The sequence below is a fragment of the Cibotium barometz genome, chromosome 53 (genome assembly GCF_041138505.1).
Source record: "Cibotium barometz isolate CiBa-2024 chromosome 53, ASM4113850v1, whole genome shotgun sequence".
Lineage (NCBI taxonomy): Eukaryota > Viridiplantae > Streptophyta > Polypodiopsida > Cyatheales > Cibotiaceae > Cibotium > Cibotium barometz.
This window is the reverse complement of record NC_141098.1, coordinates 41,342,166-41,356,492: the sequence shown is the minus strand read 5'-3', so window position 1 is coordinate 41,356,492 and position 14,327 is coordinate 41,342,166. Positions and strand designations below refer to the sequence as shown.

The window sequence follows — 14,327 nt, the reverse complement described above, 5'->3', positions numbered from 1 at the left end:
TTCAAAAGACCCAACGAATATATCTTAGCGACATACGAAAAATAAAATAGAAACAAAACAAGTCATCTCACTTGGGTGATACAACTCTACCGAGAATGGGAGAGGTTATTTTTAGAGAGAGAGAGAGAGAGAGAGAGAGAGAGAGAGAGAGAGAGAGAGAGAGAGAGAGAGAGAGAGAGAGAGAGAGAGAGAGAGAGAGAATATTAAGCGTGCACCGAATGGGCTGGCATATCTCATCATCAAACGCAAAATAAAATAGAAACAAAACAAAGTCATCTCACTTGGGTGATACAAAACTATTGAGCATGAGAGAGATAATGAGAATGAGAATGAGAGAGAGAGAGAGAGAGAGAGAGAGAGAGAGAGAGAGAGAGAGAGAGAGAGAGAGGTGACCTTTTGGTTACGTGGCACCCTATAGTTTTTATCATGGCTCGTGAGGCACGTCTAGAGACCATCCTCAAGATGGTCATGCTCTTAGAGGCTTCATGATGTAGTCAGATCTGGAGATAGAGGGATCCACATCCCTCCACCATGCATCTTATTGCATCGTTGGAGAGCATGCTGGAGACTTTACATTCCCTCGACAACATAGATTCTTTGACATCATGGCCACAGACACAGTAGGGTGGATAGGTATGTCGCGGCTTGTCTCATTGAGAGGTACTACCCTCTATCAGAGAGAGGACATTATAGTTGTTTGTTCGTGAGGATGGGTGAGTCACGACTGCAAGGCCGCTTAAGGCATCTTGGTGCACCCATGTAGCTATGGGTAGACCACATTCTACCGTGATATGTGGTGTATTTTGGTGCTCTATCCCATCATCACTCATGAGATTCCTATCTACTTTGCACAACAGTTATATGTGGAGTTCACGTTGGGGCTCGAGGTAGATTGCCATGATTGTCAACCCAGAACTGGCCATAGTGTAGGCAAGCTTCAGATAGGAGTCCCGGTGGGTAGGCTAGGAATCTCCCCCCTGCACTTCAGACACCTCATGGATTGGAGATGCTCCCCTTCGACAGTGCATGAGCTAGGTGTACAGATCGGTCACCAGTTCCATCATGCTACAGTCTGTTCAACACATCATGGCTCTCTTCTTAGAGCCGATAACTAGCACGGTATTCTCCCAAACCCCTCTAGAGTAATTCAATTATGATGTGTATTTCTACGGTTTTTTTTTTGCATGGGGACCCTTGGGCACTATGCAAAAAATAGCGGGTGGCAACACACCGTCACACCCATCCAGCATCCGATGGGAGTGAAACTTTGTGAGTGGAGGGGTAGGATACCTATGTACTCATTTGAAAAGTGTCACCCCCATGAGATGCTATACGAGCATGATGTCCCACCCAAACCCTCTCTTTTTTGCATAGGGTACCACCCCTTGGGCATCATGCAAAAAATAGCAGGTGGCAACACATCATCATGTCCATCCGACATCCAATGGGGGTAAAACTTTGTGAATGGAGGGGTAGCAGCCCCATGGATCCACTCACAAAGTTTCACCCCCATCATACTCCATACGGGCATGATGTCTCACCCAAACCCACTATTTTTTACATAGGGGACCTCTTGGGCACTCCAAAAAATAGCGGATGGCAACACATCATCCCACCCATCCAGTGCCCGATGGGGGTGAAACTTTACGAATGGAGGGGTAGCAAACCAATGAACCTATTTGTAAAGTTTCACCCCCATTGGATGCCATACAAGGATGATGTTTGACCCAAACCCATTATTTTTTGCATAAGGGATCCCTTGGACACTATGCAAAAAATAGTGAGTGGCAACACACCATCATGCCCATCTGACATCCGTTTGGGGGTGAAACTTTGAGAGTGGAGGGGTAGTAGCCCCGTGGATCCACTTGCAAAGTTTCACCCCCCCATCAGAAGCTGGACGGACGTGATGTCCAACCGAAACCCGCTATTTTTTTGCATAGGGGACCCCTTGGGCACTATGCAAAAAATAGTGGCGGGTGGCAACACACCATCATGCCCATCCAACATCCAATGGGGGTGAAACTTTATAGAATGGAAGGGTAGTAGTCCCCATAGATGGACGGGAGTGATGTCCCACTCAAACCTACTATGTTTTGCATAGGGGAACCCCTGGGTACTATGTTTTGCATAGGGGAACCCTTGGGCACTATGCAAAAAATAGCGGCAGGTGGCAACACACCGTCACGCCCATCCAACATCCCATGGGAGTGAAACTTTGCAAAGTGGAAGGGTAATAGCCCCATAAATCTACTCGACTTCAAACGGGCGTGCTTTCCTACCCAAACCCGCTCTATTATTTCCATAGGAGACCCCTTGGGCACTATGCAAAAAATAGCAGGTGCCAACACACCGTCCCCCCGGAAGCAGGTGGCAATACACCATCATGCCCATCCGGGCATCCAATGGGGGTAAGACTTTGCGAGTGGAGGGTAGAAACCCCATGGATCCACTCACAAAGTTTCACCCCCATCAAACTCCATACTCACCCAAACCTGCTATGGGACCTCTTGGGCACTATGCAAAAAATAACGGATGGCAACACATCGTCCCACCCATCCAGTGCCCGATGGGGGTGAAACTTTGCGAGTAGAGCGGTAGAAGTACCATGAACCTGTTTGCAAAGTTTCACCCCAATCAAACGCCATACGAGCTGATGTTTGACCCAAACCTGCTATTTGTTGCATAAGGGACGTCTTGGACACTATGCAAAAAATAGTAAGTGGCAACACACCGTCACGGCCATCTGACGTCCGTTGGGGGCGAAAATTTGCAAGTGGAGGGGTAGGTAGTAGCCCTATGGATCCATTCACAAAGTTTCACCCCCATCAGAAGTTGGATAGGCGTGATGTCCAACCAAACCCGCTATTTTTTGCATAGGGGACCCCTTGCGCACTATGCAAAAAATAGTGGCGGGTGGCAACACACAATCGCACCCCCATCGAACATCCGATGGGGGTGAAACTTTACAGAATTGAAGGGTAGTAGCCCCCATAGTCAGATGGGCATGATGCCCCACCCAAACACACTATTTTTTGCATAGGGGACCCCTTGGGCACTACGCAAAAAATAGCGATAGGAAGGCAACACACTGTCACGTCCATCCAACAACCGATGGGGTGAAACTTTGCAGAGTGGAAGGGTAGCAGCCCCGTAGATCAACTTGCAACATTTCACCCCCACATCGGACGTCGGACGGGCATGATTCCCTACCAAAACTTACTAGTTTTTACATATGGGACCCCTTGGGCACTATGCAAAAAATAAGAGGTGCCAACACACCGTCCCAAAGCAAGTGGCAACACATCATCATGCCCATCTGGCATCCAATGGGGGTAAAACTTTGCAAGTGGAGGAGTAGAAACCCCATGGATCCACTCACAAATTTTCACCCCCATCATACTCCATACGAGCATGATGTCTCACCGAAACCTGCTATTTTTACATAGGGGACCTCTTGGGCACTATGCAAAAAATAATGGATGGCAACACATCCTCCCACCCATCTAGTGCCAGATGGGGGTGAAACTTTGCGAGTGGAGGGGTAGCAGCCCCATGAACCTATTTGCAAAGTTTCACCCCCATCGGACGCCATACGAGCATGATGTTCGATGTTTTTTGCATAAGGGACCCCTTGGACACTGCAAAAAATAGTGAGTGGCAACATACCGTCACGCCCATCTGACGTTCGTTTGGGGGTGAAAATTTGCAAGTGGAGGGGTAGTAGCCCCATGGATCCACTGGCAAAGTTTCACCCCCATTAGAAGCCGGACGGGCATGATGTCGTATGCAAAAAAAGCGACGGGTGGCAACACACCATCACGCCCATCCAACATCCGATGGGGGTGAAACTTTACAGAATGGAAGGGTAGTATCCCCCATAGAGACGAACGAGAGTGATATCCCACCCAAACTCACTATTTGGGCACTATACAAAAAAAGCGACGGGTGGCAACACACCATCACGCCCATCCAACATCCGATGGGGGTGAAACTTTACAGAATGGAAGGGTAGTACCCCCATAGACGAACGAGAGTGATATCCCACCCAAACCCAATATTGTTTGCATAGGGGACCCCTTGGGCACTATGCAAAAAATAGCGGCAGGTGGCAACACACCGTAATGCCCATCCAACATCCGATGGGGGTGAAACTTTGCAAAGTGAAAGGGTAGTAGCCCCATAGATCTACTCACAAAGTTTCATCCCCACATCGGATGTCAGACGGGCATGATTTCCTACCCAAACCCGATATTTGTTTGCGGAGGGGTCGTAACCCCATGGATCCACTCACAAAGTTTCACCCCCACGGACGGGCATGATGTCCAACCCAAACCCGCTATTTTTTGCATAGGGGACCCTTTGGGCGCTATGCAAAAAATAGCGGTGGGTGGCAGCACATCATCATGCCCATCCAACATCCGATGGGGGTGAAACTTTACAGAATGGAAGGGTAGGAGTCCCGCGCCATAGGAGCATGATGTCCTACCTAAACCCGCTCCTTTTTGCATAGGGTACCCCTTGGGCACTATGCAAAAAATAGCGGGTGGCAACACGTCCCGCCCATTCGTCGATGCTCAATGGAGGTGAAACTTTGTGCATGGAGGGGTAGCAATCCCATATAACCACTCTAAAAGTTTAAACCCCATCATACGTCGTACTTTCGTGATGTCCCACCCAAACCCACTCTTTTTTGAATAGGGAACTCCTTGGGCACTATGCAAAAAATAGCGTGCAACTAGAATCTTATTCTAGGATAGATTGTGGAAGAGTAGAGAATTCACAAGAATTGATTCAACCATAAAAACCAATGCTTTGCAAGCTTCAACTAAATCAAATCAATTGAAATTCAAACACTTAACAAAATTAAAATACTTAGCTCAATAGACCGTTGGGTGCAATCTTCCCCCCTCTTGTGCGTGGCCTTCCCCCACACAAGAGTATTTCTTTATTAGCTTTCTTTCCACCAAAATTAGGCCATAGCCCCAAAATATACAAAATGTGCTTTTTAGAGAGCACGGCACTCTTCTTTTACAAAAATAGAGTGTCAATTATTGGGACTAGGGTAAAGCCATAGGCTTTAATAAATTCCACATAATAAATGTATCTTTCCTAAAGTTCAAAATGGAAAAATCATTTGCTAAGGTTGCAAGCTACTATGCTTGCCAAAAATGAAATGTGATGAACCAAGACATTTCTTCCAAAGTAAACTCTTCAATTCCCATAGTCTTCCTCATCACCTGAAAATATAAGCCCAATTAATAATTAAATTAATCCCACAAATATTAAACAGGCACAAATCATAACCAACTCATGACTATCAGGCGTAAGTACCCCAGGAATCACCCTGCCATATAAACCTAACTGAAATAATCATAGATGGCCTCAAACATACGTCATATACCGCACGTATTAATATTTATAGTGGTATCACCCACGATATTAACCTAGCCGGCATGACGCAAGAGTAATCTAGGCGTCCCCAAATTACTCAAGAGGGGATAAATAATATTTTTCTAGAGGACTTAAAATATATTCTCATGACATCCCTCTTGCTTGAGTTTGCAATTGTCCTCAATTGTGGATTTGCTGGGTTTGAAAAGAATGAAGAATTACAGGGTAAACTCGAAAAAATTTCTCAGGCATCCATTTAGCATCTTCTTGAGGATGATTCTTGAAAGTCAAAAGATACTTGAAGTATTGATTACCTGTTCTTGTTGTTGTTATCTCTTGGTCAATGATAGCATCAGGAACTAGTACTTCTTCCTCTCCTTCAATAAGAGGTGGTTCCTCATATGTTGGGTGAGTAGGAAGTGTTCCGCGAAAAGGTTTCAAGAGATGGATATGAAAAGAATTGTGGATATTCCAATTAGATGGAAGCTCTAGTCTATAGGCCACATCATTAATCTTTTGAAGGATTTTAAATGGCCCATAATATCTAGGCGCTAGCTTCACTGCAGGGAATTTTTCCACACTCTTTAATCGGCATTTTTCAATTCTCAAAAGTACATAATCACCTTCTTGAAATGAAAAATCTTTACGCTTCCTATTTGCTTGAGATGTATACTTCTCTTGAGCTCTTGCAATACAATCACGCACTTTAGATAAAATGCGATCAAAGTCTCTAACATATTGGTCTCGGCAGCTTCAATCTTATGGGAGAGTCTAGTAGCCGGAATAGGCAAAGCTCTACCATAGATAATCTCAAATGTTGCTCGACCAGTAGCAGTATGAGGAGAGTATTATTATAAGAAAATTGGAGTAGGTGTATGTACTTATCCCATGCACTAGGTTGCTGGGAAACATAGGCTCTAAGCATATCTAAGATAGTGCTATTTGTGACTTCGGTCTGTCCATTCGATTCCGGATGGAAAGCCGTGGAAAAATCTAACTTGGTGCCTAAGTTTGAGAAAAGAGAAACCCAAAAGTGACTACAAAATTTAGAATCTCTATCAGAAACTATCACTTTGGGTGGTCCATGATGAACAAAGATTTGCTTGACAAATATGTTCGCGGCTTGCTGAGAGGTTAGTGTCTTTTTACATGGAATGAAATAGGCTTGCTTACTAAACCTGTCCACTATTGTCCAAATCATGTCATGATGACAAATATGTTCGCGGCTTGCTGAGAGGTTAGTGTCTTTTTACATGGAATGAAATAGGCTTGCTTACTAAACCTGTCCACTATTGTCCAAATCATGTCATGATGACTGGAAGTAGTAGGAAAGCCAGTAATAAAGTCCATAGACACTTGTTCCCATGGTCTATCAGGAATGGGTAGAGGCATAAGCAATCCTAAAGCTTTGCCTTTGTAGCTTTTAATTGCTTGGCAAATATTACATTCAGCTACAAATTTAGCTACATCATTCTTCAAATGAGGCCAAAAGAATTCTCGAGAAACTACTTGAAGTGTTGCGGAAACTCCTCTATGTCCCACAAATGGTGGTTGGTGCATCTCTTCCAAGACGATTTGTCTATAAGGTTGAGTAACACACAATCTTTTCTTAAAGAAAAGATAGCCATCATTATGAGAATAACTTCCTTGAGGTGTCCAATTATTTTCACGCAATTTGATCCATATTTCAGAAAAATTTGGATCAACTTCATAAGTTTCTTTCATAAGGACAAATGGTTCACTTTCAATAATGGAAATGTTGTTGATATTTGGTCTTCGACTCAAAGCATCGGCAACAACATTTTCTTTTCCAAGTTGGTATTGAATCATAGGTTGGAAACTTTGAATGAAAGATGCCCATTTGATGTGCCTATCTGAAATAAGAGGTTGCGTAAGCAAATGCCTAATGCTTTGTTGATCCGTCTTGATAAGAAATTCAGAACCCATTAGGTAATGCTTCTAGATTTTCAAAGCATGCACTACTGCTGCTAATTCCTTGTCATATGTGCTATAATTTTGCTCTGTAGGCTTAAGCTTTCTACTCTAATAAGCAATAGGATGGTTGTCTTGCATAAGAACAGCTCCAAATCCTTTGCCACTAGCATCAGTCATCACTACTATAAAGAATGGTCTTTGAAAATCGGGTAGTGTTAGAACTGGTGCTTGTGTTAAAGCATTCTTGAGTGTTGCAAAAGATTTATCTTGCTTTTCAGTCCAATTGAAATTTGTAGCTTTCTTAAGGAGTTCAGTCAAAGGATGAGCAATATAAGCAAAATTCTTGACGAACTTCCTATAATAACTACATAGGCCAAGAAAAGATCTAAGGTCATGTATGTTTCTAGGCGTAGGCCAAGAAGCTATACACTCAATTTTCTTAGGATCTACACGAATCCCTTCAGCCGACACTGTATGACCTAAATATTCAATCTCTTCTTGAAAGAAAGAACTCTTTTCAGGATTGACATACAATGCATTTTCTCTCAAAAGGTTGAACACTTGTTCCAAGTGTTGTTCATGCTCTTGTCGATCCTTGCTGAAAACAAGAATGTCATCAAAGAACACTATAACAAAACTTTAAAACTTAAGGAATATGCAATTCATCATATGGCTGAAAGTAGCTGGAGCATTGGTCAAACCAAATGGCATAACCAAAAACTCATAATGACCAGTTTGTGTTCTAAAAGCTGTCTTGAAAATGTCAGATTCAGTCATGCGAACTTGATGATACCCAGACTTTAGGTCAATCTTGCTAAAGATCTTTGATCCTCTAAGCTTGTCAAGAAGATCATCTACCCTAGGAATAGGATATCTGTTCTTGACAGTAATCTTATTCAATGCACGGTAGTCTACACACATTCGGAAAGTTCCGTTCTTCTTCTTAACAAGAAGTACTGGAGCTCCAAAAGGTGAACTACTAGGTCGAATAAGGCCTCTCTCTAGCAAGTCTGCGATTTGGTTTTAGATTTCTTTTTGCTCTAAATTGTTGATTCTATAGGGAGCTTTACAAGGCAGAGAATTTCCAGGCAATAAGTCAATACTATGATCCTCAGGCCTAGACTTAGGTAATCCTGGAGGTAGATCTTCCATGAAACAGTCACTAAATTTGGAGATAAAAAGATCAAACTTTGGACTTTTGGATGTGTCAGACTCAGCATCAAGCTGGTTAACCCATACCATATAAGTCTTCTCTTTTTCTTAGAGCTCTCTTTGCTTGAGTGTGACTCAACAAAGGACTCATTTCTCCTTTGACTTGACACTGGAGGATAATATTTTCATTGTCCTTCCTTAGAGAAATGCTATGAGTGTCATAGTCTATAATAGGGTTGTACTTGTGTCTCCAAGGCATACCCAAAATTATATCTACCCCTTGTAAAGGTGCAACTAAGAAATCCCTCTTTTCTGTTAAGGGCTTGATGCATAAATCCAAACCTTTCACCTCTTGCATGCAATTATACTTTGTTCCAATAAATGCTGCTTTGACTTTATAGTGCGTAGGTGAAGAATGAAGATTTAATGCTCTAAGTACCTTTTCAGAAATGAAATCATGTGTACTACCATCATCATGCAAAATAACAACTTCATGTCCATTTATTGTTCCTTTTATTTTAAGCAAAAAATGAACATGAGGTTTACCTTCTTGTTCTGAGTAGTCTGGATTGCTTAAATGATTCTTCTTCATTGTCGTCTTCTTCAATCATATTGACTTGAGCTATTGCTCTGCTGCTGGTGTCGAATTCTTGGTACGCTCCGGACAATTCGGGGCTATGTGTCCTTCTTTGTTGCACTTGAAACATTTGATAGTAGATGCCTTCGGTTTTCCACCATTGACTTTCTTATTGGTACTGATGTTGCCTTTAGCCTCGTCCTTGCCTTTGTCATAACCTGGTTTATACATCTTCTTTGAAGCATAAAAAGATTTAGTAAATGGTTTAGAAGAAGTACCCTCATGTGCTTTAATCTCTTTAGGAAAACCATTTTTACGTTCAGAATTAGTTTGATGTTGTAAAGAAAGGAGTTGCTCTTGAATTGATGGCGAGATAGAAAAATCTGCCATAGTGCTTGTGCAAATGATGTAGATAAATAAAAATTTACTTTATTTGATGTAAATAAATAAAGCAAATGTAAGTACTTATCTTGTTTTTCTCCCGCAATTTGATCTTGGTTGAAGCTGAACAAAGACGCTGTTCAATGGCTGAATTGAATTCTCGTCGCTTCAAACAAATCTCGAACGATTCCGCGTGATTCACGAGACTTGGGCTAGTCGAATTGTTGATGAAATAATTTTCCTGCACTTTGAAACCTACTGAAACAGTCTTATAAACCTTGCCCAATCTCTGTAATATTTTTTGAATTTTTTCAGAATTTTTCAGAAATGATTTTGGAATTTTCTGACCTTTTCTAGCAATTTTTAAGCCTTTTAAAATCTGTAAATCACTTTTCTGCACCCAGAAATTTTAGAATTGGAAACCTTTTTGAATTTCTCTTCAAATTTGAAAATAGGAGGAGTAAAGGCTCAAAAAGGTGATGTGACTTGCATGGGGTTTGGGAAAAGTAGGATTAGAATAAAAAGTGATTAAGCTTATGTAGATTAAGCTTATGTAGAATAAAAAGTGATTAAGCTTATGTAGATTAAGCTTATGTAATTTTTTTAAAATCACTTCCACATGTCGATTTGCGCCGACAGGCTGCCGCCGTGCGCCTTCTTCATGAATTTCTTTTTTGTGATTTTTTTGATGGCTTTTACACAGATAAATATGCTCCGTCCATTATAGATTTGCTAGTACTTGAAGCTTTCTGATTTCTGAGAGAATTCTGTGAGGTTTTTGGCTATGGGGATTTCATCCATGCAGTCAGATTTTGATTTCTCTGAGTATTTGAAAAAACCACTTTTTGATAGAGAGGGATGGTTTTGCAGGGTGGTGAGTGGGTTTGAGAGTAGATCTAGTTTTGAATCTTTGACCTTTGGGTAAAGACCTACAAAGCACCCTTTTGTCCACTGGATAATTTCCTGCACTTTCTTGATTTTTGAGAAGTTGAAGCCCTTTCCTACCTTCTCCACAAATCTCCTAGCCCAAGCTCTGATACCACTGTAACTGGAATCTTATTCGAGGATAGATTGTGGAAGAGTAGAGAATTCACAAGAATTGATTCAACCATAAAAACCAATGCTTTGCAAGCTTCAACTAAATCAAATCAATTGAAATTCAAACACTTAACAAAATTAAAATACTTAGCTCAATAGACCATGTTGGGTGCGATCTTCCCCCCTCTTGTGCGTGGCCTTCCCCCACACAAGAGTATTTCTTTATTAGCTTTCTTTCCACCAAAATTAGGCCATAGCCCCAAAATATACAAAATGTGCTTTTTAGAGAGCACGGCACTCTTCTTTTACAAAAATAGAGTGTCAATTATTGGGACTAGGGTAAAGCCATAGACTTTAATAAATTCCAAATGATAAATGTATCTTTCCTAAAGTTCAAAATGGAAAAATCATTTGCTAAGGTTGCAAGCTACTATGCTTGCCAAAAATGAAATGTGATGAACCAAGACATTTCTTCCAAAGTAAACTCTTCAATTCCCATAGTCTTCCTCATCACCTGAAAATATAAGCCCAATTAATAATTAAATTAATTCCACAAATATTAAACAGGCACAAATCATAACCAACTCATGACTATCAGGCGTAAGTACCCCAGGAATCACCCTGCCATACAAACCTAACTGAAATAATCATAGATGGCCTCAAACATATGTCATATACCGCACGTATTAATATTTATAGTGGTATCACCCACGATATTAACCTAGCCGGCATGACGCAAGAGTAACCTAGGCATCCCCAAATTACTCAAGAGGGGATAAATAATATTTTTCTAGAGGACTTAAAATATATTCTCATGACATAGCGGGTGGCAACACATCGTCCTGCCCATCCGACATCTAACTTTGCGAGTGGAGGGGTAGAAACCCCACGGATCCACTCATAAATTTTTACCCCCCCATCGGACATCGGAAGGGCATGATGTCTCACCGAAACATGCTATTTTTTGCATAGGGAACCCCTTAGCACTATGCAAAAAATAGTGGGTGGCAACACACCGTCCCGCACATCTGGCGCCAATGGGGGTGAAATTTTGCGAGTGAAGCCGTAGAAGCCCCATGGACCCACTCGCAAAGTTTCACCCCTATCGGACGCTAGACGAGTGCGATTTCCCACCCAAACCCACTATTTTTTCCATAGGGGGCCCACTTGGGCACTATGCAAAAAATAGCGGTGGCAACACACCGTCACGCCCATTTGGCATCCAATGGAGGTTAAACTTTTTGAGTGGAGGGGTAGCAGCCCCATGGACCCACTCATAAAGTTTGACCCCCAAACCATTAAGAGAAAGATATAAAATATATGGGGAACAAATGAAAAGCCAACTCATAATATATATGGGTAGAAGATACAAACTGAGAGAAAGATACAAACTGAAGGGCCGTAGATACAATAGAAAAGAGGAAGCAGGCTCCAATATCAATCCATAGATTCACTAGATCTAAGAGTCTCCAAGATTCTCACATGCTCATGTTGGGCTAAGGACCACCGTGGGGGGCCTCCCTTCTTGCTGTTAGCTCACCCCCCGAAGCGTGAGTTTCACATCAAGACCTAGATGAGAGTACATAATCGCCTCCTTGCTCCACTCATACTGCACAAACTCAATGCTTCCCTTGTGCATATGACCCTATGCATAGTAGTGACCTGCAGCTATCATGCTCTGGGCATCAAATGAGAATCCATAATCATTAGTCACATTCACACTCAAGGGTACACTTGGGCCTAGGGCACCGTAGAATGTAGTATTCCACCTCCTCCTCATTTCCCTCCTCGGCAATGACTGCAAAAACATCACCCACTATCAAAATATCTATCAAACAATCGTGATTAGCCCCCTCAAGTAGTGTGTGAGGATCAAAAGTGGTGGAGGGTAACACTCCTTGCTCTGACCTCAACACCTGCTCCAACCAAGTATCAGCCCACTCTCCCATCTCGCATAGTGGGTAGTCACCATCTATGCATGGCCCCGTTGCAAAAGCATAAATGGTGCCGTGTGAAGATGGTGGGGTCATCATAGGATGTGCTCCTAATGGAGTGTAGTCTAAGTGTGCCATTCTGTTGATGGCATCTTGCTAAGGGAAAGAAGAGGTAGCACTAGTAGTCAAATGCACATTGCACCAATCCACTACCTGTTGTGCATCTCAAAAGTGCTCACTATCATGGTGGAGTTAGTGACGTCTGAGGGCGTGTTTGAGACATGCACCCACACCATCGTGCTCTCCCTTTCCATGCCCTATCTTGAAGAAGCTCCAAATCACCTGGTAGCCTGTCATGCGATGCCAAGAATATAGCCAATAAAATTGACAAGCACTCTTGAACTGTGTCCCACATCCATCTGACCATATCCATCACCCTGTCCATGTGACCCCATGCTCTCTCAAAAAGTCATCATGATGACGGAAGTAATGTTACACAAAGTGGGCACTGTGAGAGTGATCATCACTAATGTAAAAGTGTACTCTCTAATGATGACTCACTCCTCTGGGGTGCTCGCTATGCCATCCACTATTGCCACTGCATGTCGATAACTTATATGCACCATGATGGACACCTAGTCAAGCACATAAGAATGGGAAATGTTTGATTCATAGTAGACAACAACAATATAAAATCTCTAGAAGACCTTGAATTGAAAATGAGACAGTGTCTCAAGTAATACCTGCTCAAAAAAGTAGTACTTTGATTGAATCTCCTACTAGGGTGCAAATGTGTAACTCTCTACGAAGTTAACCACATAGACAACTATACCAATAGGAAACTATTGCAAGGCTGGCAGGAAACTGATGGTCCTGCCACTTGGCACCATGAACATGATGTATGTAGCCATAGAAGGAAGCTATAAATGTGCTCATGAACTCACCATGTGCCAATTGGTGCTCCACTAGCTGTAGTCTCCTTAACTGCCCATGTGTCACATACTCATGCTGTCACCATGTCACCACCTCAGAATCCTCCTCGCAGAAGTGAAGCATGGCCAAGCTGCCGCACGAGGTACATGTCCCCATGACACAAGCCATCCGATGGTAGACATCATCCTCCGCGAGCATAATAGCTAGTGAATAAAAGCCCTTGGGCTATAAGGCACCACCCCCCAATGCCTAGACAAGCTACGAAAGACATTATACAAAATATGAAATCCAACGTGGTACCTATAAAGACACGTGTCACGTTGCCTCAAGTAGCGCAAAAACCAGGGCTTGCAAAAGCCTCGAATGAATGCTAGCTGATGGTGATCTCAAGGTGTGTAGACTTGAACTCAAAGTACAACTCTGTCTGTGTCATCCCAAGAAAGCAAGCCACATGCACTATGTACTCCCCATGACGAACCCTATGTCGCAATGCCTTCTTGTACTCTAGTGACGCACAACAATGCTCCTCCCAAAATCTCTCTATCATCGCCCTTATCTCAGGGTCCAATAAATGACTGCATCTAGGTGCACGACCACTCCTAGCCTATAGAGCACCCTCAATCCCACTGTCCAAGCCTTATCTCCTCACAAACCTTGCATAAAGTGCCGACGATGAATTTGAAGCATGCTAGAAGTGGCACGATGGGTACCTGTTGGTAGGACATTGCTGGAAACAAATGCTATAAGGGCACGTCTTGCAGCCGATCCATCTAAATGCATCTTAAACTTGAGTGTGCTATAGGACTGTCTCAAGCTCAATAGCACACCAGCACCGGCCCTTCTTGAATGGCAGAAGCGATGGTACATTGTGCCATGCGTGAGTGCCATAGCAGCGCATCTAGCACACTAGAATATGATGCCACATCAAGGTCAACAAAGTACTTATTAAAGATAGCATTAGTATGATTTCGTGCACCAGACTT

At 42.7% G+C, this 14,327-nt stretch overlaps 1 pseudogene; it reads right to left on the bottom strand.

Moving 5' to 3' along the window:
• Window positions 1-13,518, bottom strand: part of LOC147608640 (uncharacterized) — a 22,551-nt pseudogene extending 9,033 nt beyond the window's left edge.
• Window positions 13,519-14,327: the final 809 nt, after the last annotated feature.